Raw genomic sequence first — 16,779 nt, forward strand, 5'->3', positions numbered from 1 at the left:
ATCTACTATCTCTTTTGCCATCTCATTCGCCTTGGGCCAGTAAAATCCGGCTCGGTATGCTTTGGCCACGATGGTCCGAGAGGACGCATGATGACCACAGGTCCCCGAGTGAATATCATTGAGGATGAGTCGACCTTCTTCTGGTGTTATGCACTTCTGACCGACTCCAGTCGCGCTTTCTCTGTATAATTGTCCTTTGATTACGGTAAAGGCCTTAGATCGACGGACGATCTGTCGAGCCTCTTCCTCATCCTCCGGAAGCTCTTTCCTCAAGATATATGCGACATACGGAATCGTCCAGTCGGGAATGACCACCAAAACCTCCATGATCAAGTCGACCACCGCTGGGACTTCAACTTCAGTCGGATCTGTGGCGCCCTTGGGCTGCAGAGTTTCTTCGGTGAAAGGATCTTCTTTGACTGACGGAGTGTGTATATGCTCCAAGAACACACCACTCGGAATGGCTTCTCTCTTGGAACCTATCTTTGCTAGATCATCAGCTGCTTGATTTTTCAGTCGGGGTATATGATGGAGCTCCAACCCCTCGAACTTCTTCTCCAGCTTCCTCACTGCACTGCAGTATCCAGTCATGGCTGGGCTTCTCACGTCCCACTCTTTCATCACCTGATTGACCACTAAATCCGAGTCGCCATAGACCATTAGGCGACGGACGCCGAGTGAAATGGCCATGCGCAACCCATATAGGAGGGCCTCATATTCTGCCTCATTGTTGGAGGAATCAAAGTGAATCTGGAGCACATATCTGAGCTTATCTCCTCTGGGGGAAACCAGGACAACCCCAGCACCGGAACCATTGAACATCTTAGAGCCATCGAAAAACATGGTCCAATGCTCCGAGTGAACTTCAGTCGGCTGCTGTTGTTCAATCCACTCGGCGAGGAAATCTGCTATTGCCTGGGACTTAATGGCTTTCTTTGCCTCAAACTTGATATCAAGGGGAAGAAGTTCAATTGCCCATTTGGCCACTCGACCAGTTGCGTCTCTGTTGTGCAAAATCTCTGATAGTGGAGCGTCGCTGACGACTGTGATGGAATGGTCAGAGAAATAATGAGCAACCTTCTTTGTGGTCATGTATATTCCATACACAAGCTTCTGATAATGAGGATATCTCTGCTTGGATGGAGTCAAGACTTCAGACAAATAATACACTGGGCGCTGAACTTTGAGAGCTTTTCCTTCTTCTTCCCGCTCGACCGTTAGCACAGTACTGACGACTTGTCCTGTGGCTGCGATGTAGAGCAACAGAGGCTCTTTGCTGATTGGAGCAGCAAGCACCGGCTGGGTGGAGAGCAGAGCTTTTAGCTCGGCAAACGCTGCATCAGCTTCTGGAGTCCACTCGAACTTGTCAGCCTTCTTCATCAGTCGGTGAAGAGGCAGTGCCTTTTCACCGAGTCGTGAGATGAATCGACTTAATGCGGCCAAGCATCCAGTAAGCTTCTGGACATCGTGCACTCGCACAGGGCGTTTCATTCGGAGAATAGTGCCAATCTTCTCTGGGTTAGCGTCGATTCCCCGTTCGGAAACGAGAAAACCGAGTAACTTGCCACCAGGAACTCCAAATGTGCACTTTGATGGATTGAGCTTGATATCATACCTTCTGAGGTTGGCAAATGTTTCGGCGAGGTCAGCGAGCAGGTCGGAACCTTTTCGTGACTTGACAACAATATCATCCATATAAGCTTCCACATTCCGACTGATTTGGGTGAGTAGACACTTCTGAATCATTCGCATAAATGTGGCTCCGGCATTCTTGAGGCCGAATGGCATGGTGATATAGCAGAAGCACCCGAATGGAGTGATGAAAGCTGTTTTTACCTCATCGGGCCCGTACAGAAGGATCTGGTGGTACCCGGAGTAAGCATCTAAAAAAGACAACCTCTCGCATCCCGCGGTCGAGTCAACAATTTGATCTATGCGAGGGAGAGGAAAGTGATCTTTTGGGCAGGCCCAGTTGATGTGCTTGAAATCAATGCACATTCGGAGCGACTTGTCCTTCTTAGGAACCATGACGACATTAGCGAGCCACTCGGAGTGGTATATCTCTCGGATAAATCTTGCCGCCAACAGTCGAGCCACTTCTTCACCGATGGCCTTTCTCTTCTGGACGGCGGACCGCCGAAGATGCTCTTTGACTGGTTTTGCAGACGAGTTGACTCTTAGGCGATGCTCAGCCAGTCCCCTGGGAACACCTGGCATGTCAGCGGGCTTCCATGCAAAAATGTCCCAGTTCTCACGGAGGAACTGGATGAGCGCTTCTTCCTATTTTGGGTCGAGTGTTGTGGAGATGCGGGTCGGAGCTGCTTCGGGGTCGGTCGGGTGAATGTGAACAGGCTTCGTCTCACCGGACGACTGGAATGCAGACTCTGTGGCGGGCTTCTTGGATCGCAGCAAGTCACTCGGATCTGCGTTTTGCTTGTATTCTTCGAACTCGACCGCTGTCACTTGGGAATCGGCAATCTTGGAGCCCTTCTGAAAGCACTCCTCTGCCTTTTTCCTATCACCGGTGACAGTGATCACACCTTTGGGACCGGGCATCTTCAATTTGAGGTACACGTAACATGGTCGAGCCATGAATCGTGCATAGGCTGGTCTCCCCAAAATGGCATGATATGCACTTTGAAAATCCACGACCTCAAACGTCAACTTTTCTTTGCGAAAATGCTTCGAATCACCAAACACTACGTCCAAAGCTATCTGGCCGAGTGACTCGGCCTTCTTCCCTGGTATAACTCCATGAAAGCTCATGTTACTAGTGCTCAGTCGGGACATCGGAATGCCCATACCTTTCAATGTGTCTGCATATAACAGATTCAGCCCACTTCCACCATCCATCAGCACCTTTGTCAGTCGAGTGCCTTCGACAACTGGATCGACCACCAAAGCTTGCCTCCCAGGGGTGGCAATATGAGTCAGGTGATCAGATTGGTCGAATGTGATGGGTGTTTGAGACCACTTCAGATAATTTGCCTTTGCTGGGGCAACCATGTTCACCTCTCGGTTAATCACTTTCAGTCGACTTCTGCTTTCCACATCTGCAAAGATCATCAGAGTGGAGTTGATATGCGGATATCCTCCCTCACTGTCCTCTTTGTCTTCGGCCTTGTCCGACTCCTTCTCCTTGTCCTTAGACTGTTTTCCCTGAAACTGCTGGATCAGGAGTCGACATTGACGAGTGGTGTGCTTTGGGTAAATGATATTCCCCTCTTCATCTTTCTTCGTGTGAATGTGACACGGCATATCCATCACGTCATTCCCTTCTTTATCCTTTACCTTCTTGGGGTTCCAGGATCCTTTTGGTTTCCCCTTAAACTTTCCTTGAGTCACGGCCAGGGCCTCTCCAGGAGCTGCCGGTTCAGCCTTCCGCTTCTGTTTCTGACTGGTGTTTCCTTTTTCCGACTGACTCGGCTTGTGCTTGCCGCTTCGGAGTCGGTCTTCTTCTTCGCCGTTGGCGTACTTGGTAGCAATCTCCATCATCCGACTCAAGGTCATGTCACCGGTTCGACCGAATTTCAAACTCAGTTCTCTGTTCTTGACGCCGTCTTTGAAGGCGCATACTGCCTGATGATCAGAGACATTTTCCACAGTGTGGTGCAAAGTGATCCACCTCTGAATATACTCTCTGAGAGTCTCATTAGTTTTCTGCACGCAGACTTGCAACTCTGTCAATCCCGCTGGTCGCTTGCAAGTCCCTTCAAACGTTCTGACGAACACTCGGGACAGATCTTCCCAAGTGTAAATGCTGCTAGGAGGTAATTGAGTCAACCATGCCCTGGCAGAACCTTCCAACATGAGGGGCAAATGCTTCATGGCCACCTCGTCGTTCCCACCACCGATCTGAACTGCCACTCGGTAGTCTTCAAGCCAAGTTTCAGGCTTAGACTCACCAGTGAACTTGCTGACTCCTGTTGCCAACCTGAAATTGGGGGGGGGGATAACTGCGGCTCTGATAGCTCTGCTGAAACATTCAGGACCAGAAACATGTACTCGACTGCTCGTGGGTACATCTCTGTCGAGTGCGCCTCGATGGGCTCTGTTCCGGTCGACCAACCCTTGCACGATAATGGATCGCGCGTCGAAGCCTGGCTCTCTGGGGTCAACCGGAACCCTACGCCCTGTACTGTACTGACGCCTATCATCTGGCTGCCGAGGAGCGTAAGACCCACCCCTCGGAGGGGAATAGGGCACTCGACGCCTATCATCTCAGTCGAGTCTGTCGCCATATTGATCTCGCCGATTCTCACGCCCTTCGCGCCGCGGAGGCGATCTGGGGCTGTGAGCCGACTGAACCGTATTCACAGTGACAGATCGACTGTGAATTCTGTTGCGCGACTGAGACACGGCTGAATTCTGATCTCCTGCTGCCCGGAGCAGATCCCTGATCTGCAGCAAACCTCTGCCAGCTTCCGACTGCGAAGGCTGAATGGACTCTGCTATACGGGTCGCAGCTGCTAAATTCTGAATTGGGGTTTGATATACCTGAGTCGGCGGGAAGAGTTGACGTCGACTGGTGTCGGGAACTCGTTGCCGCGCGCGCTCGTCGAGTGCTCGCTGAAGGTTCTCCAGTCGAGTGCGCTCGGCCAAATTGGCCAGACGCGCCTCCTCCAAGGCACGAGCCTCGGGGGTTTCTCCTGCGATGGGAATACGCAGGGGATCCTCGTTCCTGCGGCGAAGCTCTTCTCTTTGCAGAGAGTCGAGTGGCTCGGGCTGGTACTCTTCGTAGTCTCGTGCAGGGTCGCCGCCGTCACCTGCTCCACCACCACGGGCGAAGCCAGGAGGGTTGTGGGGCCCGTCGACCATCAAGATTTCCGCCGCTGGATCACTGCTTCCGCACTCGGATGCAGTCTCTCCGGAGCCAGTCGACTGATCGAACAAGCCGTAGAGAGATTCGTTGGGCTCGATTGCCGCAACTTGTGTAGTGGCCGATTGGCGAGCCACCGCGTGACTCACCCATCGCTGAAGCCTCGACCGGCCTGAGCGCTTGCGCTGGCGGGAGACCGGGAGGGTGGATGATGGAGGAGCCGACCGATACTGGGTCGACGGTTGCCGCAGCAGAACGCCGCAGACACATGCGCGAAAATGCGTCGCACCGCGGACGGGGAGCGCGTCTACGTCGAGTGGAGCCTCCTGGAGCCATGCGGAGTCGTCGGCGATGAAGGTGAGGGTGCCGAGACGGATCTCTTGACCCTTGACCAAAACTCCAGCAGACACCATGATGAGAGTACTCGGAAGAATCGCAACTTCTCCACAAAATCGCTAAAACACCGGCCCCAAGGTGGGCGCCAACTGTCGTGGTTCTAAGCCTGACAGTAGAGTGGGGGGTAGGTATGGAGAGGCAAGGTCCTAGCTATGGAGAGGTTGTAAGCACAAAGAATGTACGAGTTCAGGCCCTTCTCGGAAGAAGTAACAGCCCTACGTCTCGGAGCCCGGAGGCGGTCGAGTGGATTATGAATGTATGAATTACAAGGTGCCGAACCCTTCTGCCTGTGGAGGAGGGTAGCTTATATAGAGTGCGCCAGGACCCTAGCCAGCTCACGCAGGAGAGGGTTTAAGGTGAGTTAAGTCTGGGGCGTTACTGGTAACGCCCCACATAAAGTGCCTTTACTATCAGAAAGTCTACTTGATTACAGGCCGTTGCAGTGCAGAGTGCCTCTTGACCTCCTGGTGGTCGAGTGAGTCTTCGTGGTCGAGTCCTTCAGGCCAGTCGAGTGAATCCTCGTTGGTCGACTGGAAGGCGACCTCTTCTAAGGATGTCCTAGGGTAAGTTACTTGGATCAGGTCCATGATCCTACCCTAGGTACACAACCCCATCACCCCCAACACTTGTCGGGGCTCCCGAAATACCTTTCGGTCATGCTGGTCATCACCCAGTACCTCCGGAACACTTCCGGACTCCAAAACCCTTCGTCCAATATATCAATCTTCACCTTCGGACCATTCCGGAACTCCTCGTGACATCCGGGATCTCATCCGGGACTCCGAACAACATTCGGTAACCGTGTACATACCTTCCCTATAACCCTAGCGTCATTGAACCTTAAGTGTGTAGACCCTACGGGCTCGGGAATCATGCAGACATGATCGAGACATCTCTCTGGTCAATAACCAACAGCGGGATCTGGATACCCATGTTGGCTCCCACATGTTCCACGATGATCTCATCGGATGAACCACGATGTCAAGGATTCAATCAATCCCATATACAATTACCTTTGTATACTGGTATGATACTTGCCCGAGATTCGATCGTAGGTATCCCGATACCTTGTTCAATCTCGTTACCGGCAAGTCTCTTTACTCGTTACGTAGCACATCATCCCATGATCAACTCCTTGGTCACATTGTGCACATTATGATAATGTCCTACCGAATGGGCCCAGAGATACCTCTCCGTCACACGGAGTGACAAATCCCAGTCTCGATTCGTGCCAACCCAACAGACACTTTCGGAGATGCCGGTAGTGCACCTTTATAGCCACCCAGTTACGTTGTGACGTTTGGTACACCCAAAGCATTCCTACGGTATCCGGGAGTTGCACAATCTCATGGTCTAAGGAAATGATACTTGACATTAGAAAAGCTTTAGCATACGAACTACACGATCTTGTGCTAGGCTTAGGATTGGGTCTTGTCCATCACATCATTCTCCTAATGATGTGATCCCGTTATCAACGACATCCAATGTCCATGGTCAAGAAACCGTAACCATCTATTGATCAACGAGCTAGTCAACTAGAGGCTTACTAGGGACATGGTGTTGTCTATGTATCCACACATGTATCTGAGTTTCCTATCAATACAATTCTAGCATGGATAATAAACGATTATCATGAACAAAGAAATATAATAATAACTAATTTATTATTGCCTCTAGGGCATATTTCCAACAGTCTCCCACTTGCACTAGAGTCAATAATCCAGTTCACATCGCTATGTGATTAACCCTCAAGGTCACATCCCCATGTGACTAACACCCAAAGAGTTTACTAGAGTCAATAATCTAGTTCACATTACCATGTGATTAACACTCAAAGAGTTCTGGGTTTGATCATGTTATGCTTGTGAGAGATGTTATAGTCAACGGGTCTGCAACAATTAGATCCGCATGTACTTCGAAAAACTTTATGTCATATCGTAGATGCTGCTACCACGTTCCACTTGGAGCTATTCCAAATGGTTGCTCTATTATACATATCCGGCTTTTTCTACTCATAGTCCAAAAAATAATATAAAAGTGAATAATAAAGCCCAATAATGTCCAAAACAGAAGATACTATAGCATGGAGCAATAAAAAATTATAGATACATTGGAGACGTATCACTCTCCAGTTTATATAGACATAGGAGAGATCTAGGGTTACATGAGGTCGGTTACATAAGAGGGAATGTTCATAGTCGATCGCCTAGCTTGTCTTCCACGCTAAGTTGAGTCCAATCCGGACACGGGTATAGTCTTCGGTCTTCATGTCTTCACAGCCCATCAGTTCGGCCCAATGAGTAACAGGCCGGACGCCTAAGGTCCCCTTAGCCCAGGACTCCCTCAACCTTCACAAGCTATGAGCAGGTGAAGTCTCACATCGATCCTGCATATCCTCAAAATAGAGTCCCGCAAACGCAGATGTTTGTTCATGTAAAAAAAGAAAATTATATAAAGGAGTCAGCGGCGCGCCGGCTTAGCGATGTGGTATTAAACTAGAGATGTTAAGGTACAATGCATTTATTTGTTTTCAATAAATGCATCATAGGTCAGCCAGCGGAAGGTTTACGGGACGGGCCAATGGGGATTACGATCAACAAGCGGGTTAACGTCGGCATGACCTTCCTACCTGGCCAAACCTTCGTCTTCGGCAACATCGCTCTCCTCGACGGCTCAGCTGGCAATCTTGGTCAGGTCAAAATCATTGCCCCAGGACAAATCATTAGATTTGTCGATTTGGAGTATATCGCGAACTCACGTGGAGGGTTGGTCCCCGTAAATTGGGTATCAAACACGAGTAGAGTATCTGAGAAAATCAAATCTGCAAGATACAGAAAAAATGATGGTTATTGGAGCGGCAAGAAGCTTTCTAGGTATGCTTGGTTCAATTGATTGCAAGCATTGTCAAATGGAAGAACCGCACCAAAGATTTGCGCGAGGTGTACCAAGGTCACATCAAAGAGGCCACCATCATACTCGAAGCAGCGGCATCAAAGGACTTGTGGATTTGGCATGCTTTCTTTGGCATGCCTAGTTCTCACGACGACATCAATGTACTCCAGTGATCTCACATGTTCATGAGACTTTGCAGTTGGGAAGTGATTTAATTCCAACACTCTAGATAGTGGCATTGACATATATGAGACGCCAACAATAAAATATGTATCTCTGGCGTGGCCCACACACGCTTGTACTAAGACCTTACTGCTGGTGTTGGAGGAAGACGCGCTAGTGAGACTTATCACTGACGTTATACTATCAGTGTCTCCCCTCCGCGCCGGTAACGATGTTTTTCCAACACTGGTACTAGGCTCTTTCCTACTAGTGGAGGCACCTAACAACATCATCTATGGCGGATGCCGGCTTGCCGGGGTGCAGAGGTTCAGTCGATGGTGGTGGGCGACACCGGGGGAGGGCGGCGCAGACCCATGGAGGAAGGAGAAAAAAGCGCACGGGAAGTAAAGAATTCCAGGCGTTTGATAAATATATATGGGCGCTCCTAAATATTCCATTGAATTTGTGCTAGAGATGAAACATATTCCGTTTAGAAAACCCTTCGATTTGCAGCAAATGCCCAGTGCCCCAAACAAACAAGAGCCCTCCATCTCTCGACAAGTGGCTATCTAGGGTTTCACGCCGTCGCCGTCTCCGTTGCCACGCCACGTCGACCCCCCGCCCCTGCCCCCGTCCTCTGCAGCCTACAGTCGCCTCCGGCCACATCCCCCACGCCAGCAAATCGACGCTGCCGGACCCGTCTCGCCGCCTCATCCCGTCCCGCGATCGTTCGTTCGTTCGATCGAGATGCTGCACAAGAAGCCCGTCCAGATTGGCCAACTGGCCGATGATGGAGATTGAACAAACAAGGCGTGGACAGGGGAGAAGAGGCGCCGCAAGCACCTTCCCCTGTCATCTTCCGATGCTCTTGCCACTGCCCACGACCATGGAGACATGGAGGACACCACCCAAGGGTGCCAAGATCCGATTTCTCACGCGACAGACATGGAGGGCACCATCCAAGGGGGCCAAGATCAGATTTCTCATGCGACAGACATGGAGGGCACCATCCAAGCGGGCCAAGATTATGATCTGCTGCTGAAAACAGAGCCGGCACAAGAAGAAAGCGAGCAGTGTTTCGGGCCGCACTTCCTTCTCAGCAAGGAAGACCAGGCCAAGGATTGTCAACTTTTGCTTGCCAGTATTCAGAAGGAGGACGAGTATCCTACTGACCTGCCACTTTATTTGACATGGGAGGAACACAACAAGATAAAAGTGCGCCTTGCACGCTATCGCATCGCTCATTACAAGGTACCTACATGTTGTATCGATCAGTCACCGTTCATTTTAATCCATGTATGTTTTAAAGTTTGTACTTGTCATAGCAGCAAATCCAGTCCTCTGGTTTAGTATGTGTGGATGATTTTAGCCCTGTTCGGATACTCTCAGCTCCGCAACAGCAGCTCCCGGAGCGGACGGAGCGCCAGCAATATTGCTGGGAGCGGCTCAGACCATGCTCCTCGCGCGGAGCGGAGTTAGCAGACGGGAGAGATTCCGAACACCCCCTTTATCTCATGTTTTTATCATCCATGTGTAGGTTGTGAGGCCGGAGTGTGCACATGAACTTAAGGAACCATAAGAATACACTGATGATGAACTTCACGAGGAGGTGTACTTTCAGCGGTTAGAAGATGATGAAAAGTTTGAGTGGTACATCCATCGTGCTGACACCCACAATGTTGAGTTGAATGACTACCAACGGATTGTCCCTCGTAATTTCGTAAGTATACTGTCTACATCTACATTTGGTCATGCAATTGACTTGTTTGGTTATCATAATCATGGGTGTTCAGAAATCATTTCAACACACACCGTGAAAACTGACAATCAATGAGATAGTTCATTTTACTTCATTGACTCCAACCACAGCTGCAGCGCTACTATAGAAAATTGATCCATGGGTTTGTGGTACGAGTTAAAACTGTTTTCAAACAGCTTATTCTTAAATCTTAATAGATGATGATTGTATGACTTGCATCACAATATTCTATCATTCTTTGTTGTGGTTTCTGAACACTGATTTTGTATCTATTGCCATTGCTTTGTGGCTGCTGATGGATGATAGTACTTGCGGTGTTGGATTTGAAAAGTTTCCCAGTTTTTCATGTTTATTCAAACTCTGGACTAGTGTAGCTGCTAATTTTAATGAGTGATCCCTTAAAATTGATTGGTTCTTAGCCATTTCGTATGTAACCTTAAGTCGTGGTGAAGTGCTATGAAGTGTATCCCACTTGGTTCTTGAACCTCCCTGATTGCCTTAGTTTTAAAGCTGAGGTTCAGCGTTAGAAGATAAACGTATCATGATTTCTGTGACCGCAGGGAGCTTTCCAGGGCTCAAAGGTATGTTACCTTGTATGGTTTAACAATCACGTGCCGGTAACTTTGGCTGCTGAAATTAGTTGACTTTTGAATTGCTTCTGAATTATATCATGTCCGCGTCTCAGTCGATTGACTTGTTAAAGGTCATTTAATTATACGGTACTATTTCTTGCAAGCTAGACTTTACTAGTAGGAAAAAATGTGGATTTTTAGTCAGTTACTTCTATGACTGTAGGGAGCAGTCCAAGGCTCACCTTGGATGTTTTCACAAACATTGCTATTTTCAAACTTCTTATCTCTTTCATTTCGCCGGTAACACTGGCTGCTGAAATTTGTTGATGTTTGAATTGCTTCTGAATTATATCATGTCGGTGTCTCAGTGGATTGAGTTGTTAAAGGTCATTTAATTGTACGGTAGTATTTCTAGCAAGCTAGACTATACTAGAAGGAAAAAAATGTGGATCTTTAGTCAGTTACTTCTATAGACAAAAGCATGTCATCTCACCACACTGTAGCCATTAAGTATCTGCACTTTTGTGCCTTTTTGGACGTGTCATCTGATTCTTGTCCCTTTCTTTTTTGTAGCTGCCTGGTAGGAGTGGAAACCTGTACTGCTATCACGATGAGTACCGCTCACGTTATCATACATATAAAATTGATGATGTTTATGTCAAGTACTATGCAGAAATTTCAAAGAAAATCAAGGTATGCATTATGTGATCAAGCTGTTGGAACTAAAAATATTATGAGTGGCTGGATTGTTTTTAAAGTGATAAATTTCTATCTTGCAACAGTGGATTGCAGATTTTTTGCATCTGGATCGCAGGACTAAGGATGTAAGTATGCCTCACAGAAAATTGCGAAATTAGTCATATACATACACATGATGATTAACTTCTTTTCACTTCAGTGGATAGAATGGGATACTAGAGCATGGAGGCAAGCATTGAGGATTGCAACTGGCTTTCCCCATATGACTGAAAAATTAGCTGGTTATGCTTATGACGTAGGATATCTTCTCTTCTGCTAATTGAGGTGGTGTTAATTGCTGGTTGTACTTACAATCTGGTCCATTTGATTCAGGAGTACATTACGGAGATGGAAATGGATGCGTCCCTCAAGGACATAGATCTCCTCTATTTTGAGATCTGGAGGCTTGTCGCTAAAGAAAATGTTAGCATCCTAATACATCAAAAAATTGTGCAATAGAGCACGCTGACATGCTTTGTGATTATGCCTGTTTCTTATGGTTTCACAAATATTTCAGAGAACTTACAAAGAGGCTGTGAAGGAAGTTTATGAGTCTGGCGAGTTCCCTGTACACAAAGCAGTACTACATTCTGAACTCAATGGGGGCCATATCTTTGTAACGATGCAAGAAATGGTAAGCTGATTTCTTAATTTGTGCCACTAACATTGATTTTATGTTGTGAAAATGGAATGTGCAACATATTGCCAAATGTCTAATTTCATCTGTTTACCTTTGTAGATTTACTCTGTTGTCCTGGAGGGTGGCATTGATCTGACTGTAAGTAGGATACTGTATATGTGTTAGACATGGTGATACATACCTAACTGCAATAGGTTGTTGACATTGATACGACCTTTGTGTAGGACGAAGAGGAGAAAGCTCAAGGTGTGTTTAGGAAGTTATCTTTCAGTTTGGTATTGTCTCGATGAATCCTCTATGATTTTACTTTTTCTTTTGAGGAAAATCCTCTATGAATTTATATGTCATCATGACCCTGTTATTATATTACCGGATCCCTTGTTTCAGCATAAACCAATGAACATGGCTCGGTATGCTCAGAAGAAGGTGGAGATAGCAAATCAGTTGAAGTTGAACAAAGAGGTATGCTAATAACTGTATTTATTGTCAAAGTAAAGGTTCCACCTTAAGCAAGTACAAATAGGATGACGTAGGCGGGCTGTAAGCCTTTAAATATTATATTTTGGATGTGTTGGATGAGAGAGAAGGGAAGCAGGCTACTGATTAACAGCCGGCTGCAGCACGTTCTCCTAGGCATGTTATGAGAGAGAAAGGTAGGCCATGTATAAAACAAGCAGCACATATTTACATGCAACTATTGTACTTGTTGGCTATAAAGTTGGATATAGATGATGTGACAAGACCATATAGCCAACAGCTGGCTATACTATTAACCATGTTAGCTGCTGGCTATAAGTCATTGCCATGTTATCTATAGCCCATCTTATAGCCAATATGTGTAATAGTTGATTAGAAGAGTGTATTACTTTTTTATTATATGACCCACCTTTCACTCTCACAAAATGTCTAGGAGCACGTGCTAGAGCTGGCTCTTCACCAAGAGCCCGCTTATCTTCTCTCTCTTTTTCTCTTCCTCCAACTAAGCATGAATATACTAGTTTATTGTTTATAGCCAGCTGACTCGGCTCTATTGTACTTGCTCTTATATGGGTGCCACTTTGCAGGATGGATTTGTTCCCTTTAGACCCTTCGAGTTTTGAGCTAGGGGAAGACTGGATTTGTCACTTTTGGTTTGAAATGAGTGTTTATGATCCGTTAACTCATCTGACAGCGAGAAGTAACTAATAGGATGATTGTATTACATAACCAGCCCAACAGTCTGAAATTGTGGATGATGCTTGGCTCTAGTTTACATTTGTGGTTTCTGAAAACAAGGGACTACATCAAGCTTGGTTCAAACTACTACATCAAACTCGGTTCAAACTACTACATCAAACATTCGATGCAAACTTGGTTCAAACTACTACATCAAACTTGGTTCGAAATATTTTACATAAATACTTTAGATAACTTAAACAAAATTTGGACTATATTGCATACAAACTTACTAAAATTACTTGCTATCACTATCGCTCTTGTTCTCCAACCTCTCCCAGCCTGATTTTGTAAGCCCTCCAATCATACCGCCATGGCCCTCATCATCAGCATTGCCTAACCCGCTCCGCTACCACCGCCTTCATAGTCTGAGTGGCTGGAGGAAAGCTCGATGTCCTCTGTCGCCTCGTTCACGTTCTTCTTGTATAGCCGGCTCTCTGGGTACAGGAGGCGGAGCTCCACCATGTACGCCTTGCCGGCTTGCTCCGCTTAGAGGCGCTCGCGAGCCTCCCAATCTTCTCGCATCTCCCGTGCGGTGGCCACCCGGGAGTCAACGGGCGCCAACAATGGTAGGCCGGCGGGGAAGTTGAGTCAGGCGTTGGTGTCATGGCGGCAGGCCAACATAATATTTCCTATGCCGCCTGCGCTGCTGGGTGAAAAAATGCGATGCATATCGGCTCTTATGTGCAGCGGTCCGTGATCTCAGCGACCCACATTCCCCAGCGTTGTTGCACGCTGACGTATTTGCTCTGCAGCGGTGGCGGTTGTGAGAAGTCGGTAAAGCCGGGAAAGCAGCGTGTCGATGTCATGTACTCCTTGAGAGTTCTTACGGTCTAGGCATGAACAGCCGACCTAGTACAAACCTAGACGTACTCGTACCGGACTCACATATAGAAAACCAAGTATAGTACACAGTACAAATCCTACACGGATACTAACTTCAATCTTTGACTAAAATAAACTTGTATTACTTCAGAAGCAAGCCAAACCAGCTTGGAAACTTTTGATATTTTTTTAGCATCAGTGCAGACACAAGCTCTCTTGGAAACTGACGAACTAACCAACAACGCGAATATGTGTATATATACGATCAAGGCTGCATACCCAATACGATCGAATCTCGAAGAGAAGAAAATACGCTTCTTCTACATGGGCTTGGCGTCGTCTATTCTGCAATGTTGCAGCCTCTCGCGGAGCATCCTCGACCAAGTGGTGGCCAACCTTCCTGACCAGGCCAACCGCGCTCGCTGCCTGCCGACGGCGCCATCTGCCGCCCATGGCACTCGACCGACCCCCAAGTGCAATCGCTACCCTGGACTCCCCTCTGTAGCAACGTCATTATCGCCCCCTACAGCGGCCACACCCACCGCGTACCCGACAACGCCAGGTCTGTCGGCTCCACCAACGACTAGCTCGCCCTCAGCTTGGGCCATAACCACACCACCGAGGATGACAAGATGCACTATGTCGTGCACAACTATGTCTTGCATAATCCTTTCACAGACAGGTCTCTGCCGCTGCCTGAGCTCGACGCCGTCATCATCGACGACAGGTCCGCGATCCACAAGTTCCTCATGCGCTCCACGGTCGATGACTTCGTTGCAGTCATCACCAACAATAGGAAGCATCCGCTCATTGTGTTCCGGCGAGGGAAGGGCGTGTGGACGTCGGAGCCACCAACAACTCCATATATCTATCTCATTGACATCGCCTTCCTTGGTGATAAACTATACGCCATCACTGAGGCTGAGGACCTCATCCCCCTTGACCTCGCATTGGACGGGGACGGAAGGCCCGTGGTTACAATGGGAGCACGTGTTATCAAGAAATCACTCTACTATGATAATTATGAATCACAAACCACTTCTGACAAGGAGGACAATGATCATGACGATGACCAGAATGAAGAGGAGGAGGAAGAAGAAGAGGAGGCCATCAGTCTCAATGAAGAGGATGATGATGAAGAAGAAGACAATGACTTGACCTATATCAATTGCTCTGTTGAATTTGATCATGATGTTGAACCTATCACCATAATCAGCCGGCACCTCCTCGAGTCGCATGGGAAGCTACTCATGGTAAGACATCGTCGGCGCCTTCATCCAGATCACCTCCATTCAGACGCTGTATGGATCACTCTCCAGGTGGATGTTTTTGAAGCAGACTTTAGCACACACGCTTGGGTGCCACTTACAGGAGGGCTAGGCGGTGGTCGAGCACTCTTCCTTAGCATGGAGTTCTCTAAGTCTATCCCAGCACCTTGTGGAGAGGTGGAGGAAGATGCAATTTATTTTATGGACACGGGCAATGTGTTCAACATGAAGTGCGGTACTTCTAGCCCGTCAAAGTTTTGTAAGTATTCTGGAACAACGTGGCTCTTCCCTCCGGAGTCGGTGCTTTGATATGCACACAGGATGTGGCACAATGTTGCAAACCAAGATTAGATGTCGAAAACAGTAGTTACCATGTGTAATTTCCTCTTATAATGTATCATGAATTTTTTTAGGTATACATAATCCTTATTATTGTTTGTCAGATTACAATCATACTCTCTTCTCTTATCTGGTTACTTAAACGCACTCAACTATATATTTGATTCCGAACATACTGATTGCTCATCACTCAACTCTTCTCTTATATCTGGTTACTCAGCTCAGCAAAATCTTCTATGGGTGATGCTCAGCACTGGTCGACCAACTCAACCGACAGATCGGTGGCCTAGCGAGCCATTTATTCGACAACGCAAATACCACTCACAGCTCTCATCTCTCGCCTTGCTCTCTTCTTCCCTTGGTTGCGTGCATTTGTCGCCCCTTTCTCCTTTCGCGTGCGGTCGAAGGCCCCGCCACCGTAGGCTCGCAGCAACATTGTGATCCCCACGCCGTCCTCTCCTAGCAGCTTGCACCTTTTTTTTGGCGAGGTAGCTTGCACCTTCTTTCACCCGCAGCCATCAGCGTCGGAGCCGATTGCAGCGTCCTTGCCACCCAGTTGTAAGTTTTTGTGCAGCTAGTTGCAGCAATTAGCTGTGGCAATGCAGCCCATGTTCTCGCTGTCAACAATGGTCGCCGTTGGTCGCAGCGTTTGGTGCCGGTGGTTCTAGCATCGACGTCGATACGTGTCGCGGCTTCCAGCATGTGCTCTCACTGCTTGAAGCATCGTAATCGTCCAGCTGTAGTTTTTTGTGACGCTGGTTTCAGCATCCCTGTCTGTCATCCCAACATCGATGGGCGTGGTCCCAACATCATTGATTTCCGGTCCGAGCGTCACCTAGGCATAGTATTCATGTGTTTTATAGTACTCCCTCCATTTCACAATGTAGTGCGCCCGCGCTTTCTGAGATTTAAATTTGGCTGTACATCTAACCAACGAGACCGATTGCGGCAGAAGCAAAAATTATACCACTGAATTCGTATTTTCGGTATGAATTCAGTGATATAATTTTTTCTCCCGCCGTAGTCAGTCTCGTTAGTTAAACTTACGGTCAAATTTGGATCTCAGGAAACGTGGGCACACTACATTATGAAATGGATGGAGTAATAAGTTAGGATAACACCAAATCCACCCCTGGCCAGAGACAAGGGCGCAC

General features: G+C 47.8%; 1 pseudogene; it reads left to right on the plus strand.

Moving 5' to 3' along the window:
* The first annotated feature begins 9,016 nt into the window (after positions 1 to 9,016).
* LOC119273172 lies at positions 9,017 to 13,078 on the plus strand (annotated as a pseudogene).
* The last annotated feature ends 3,701 nt before the right edge of the window (positions 13,079 to 16,779 follow it).

Source organism: Triticum dicoccoides, chromosome 3A (genome assembly GCF_002162155.2).
Source record: "Triticum dicoccoides isolate Atlit2015 ecotype Zavitan chromosome 3A, WEW_v2.0, whole genome shotgun sequence".
NCBI classification, from domain to species: domain Eukaryota; kingdom Viridiplantae; phylum Streptophyta; class Magnoliopsida; order Poales; family Poaceae; genus Triticum; species Triticum dicoccoides.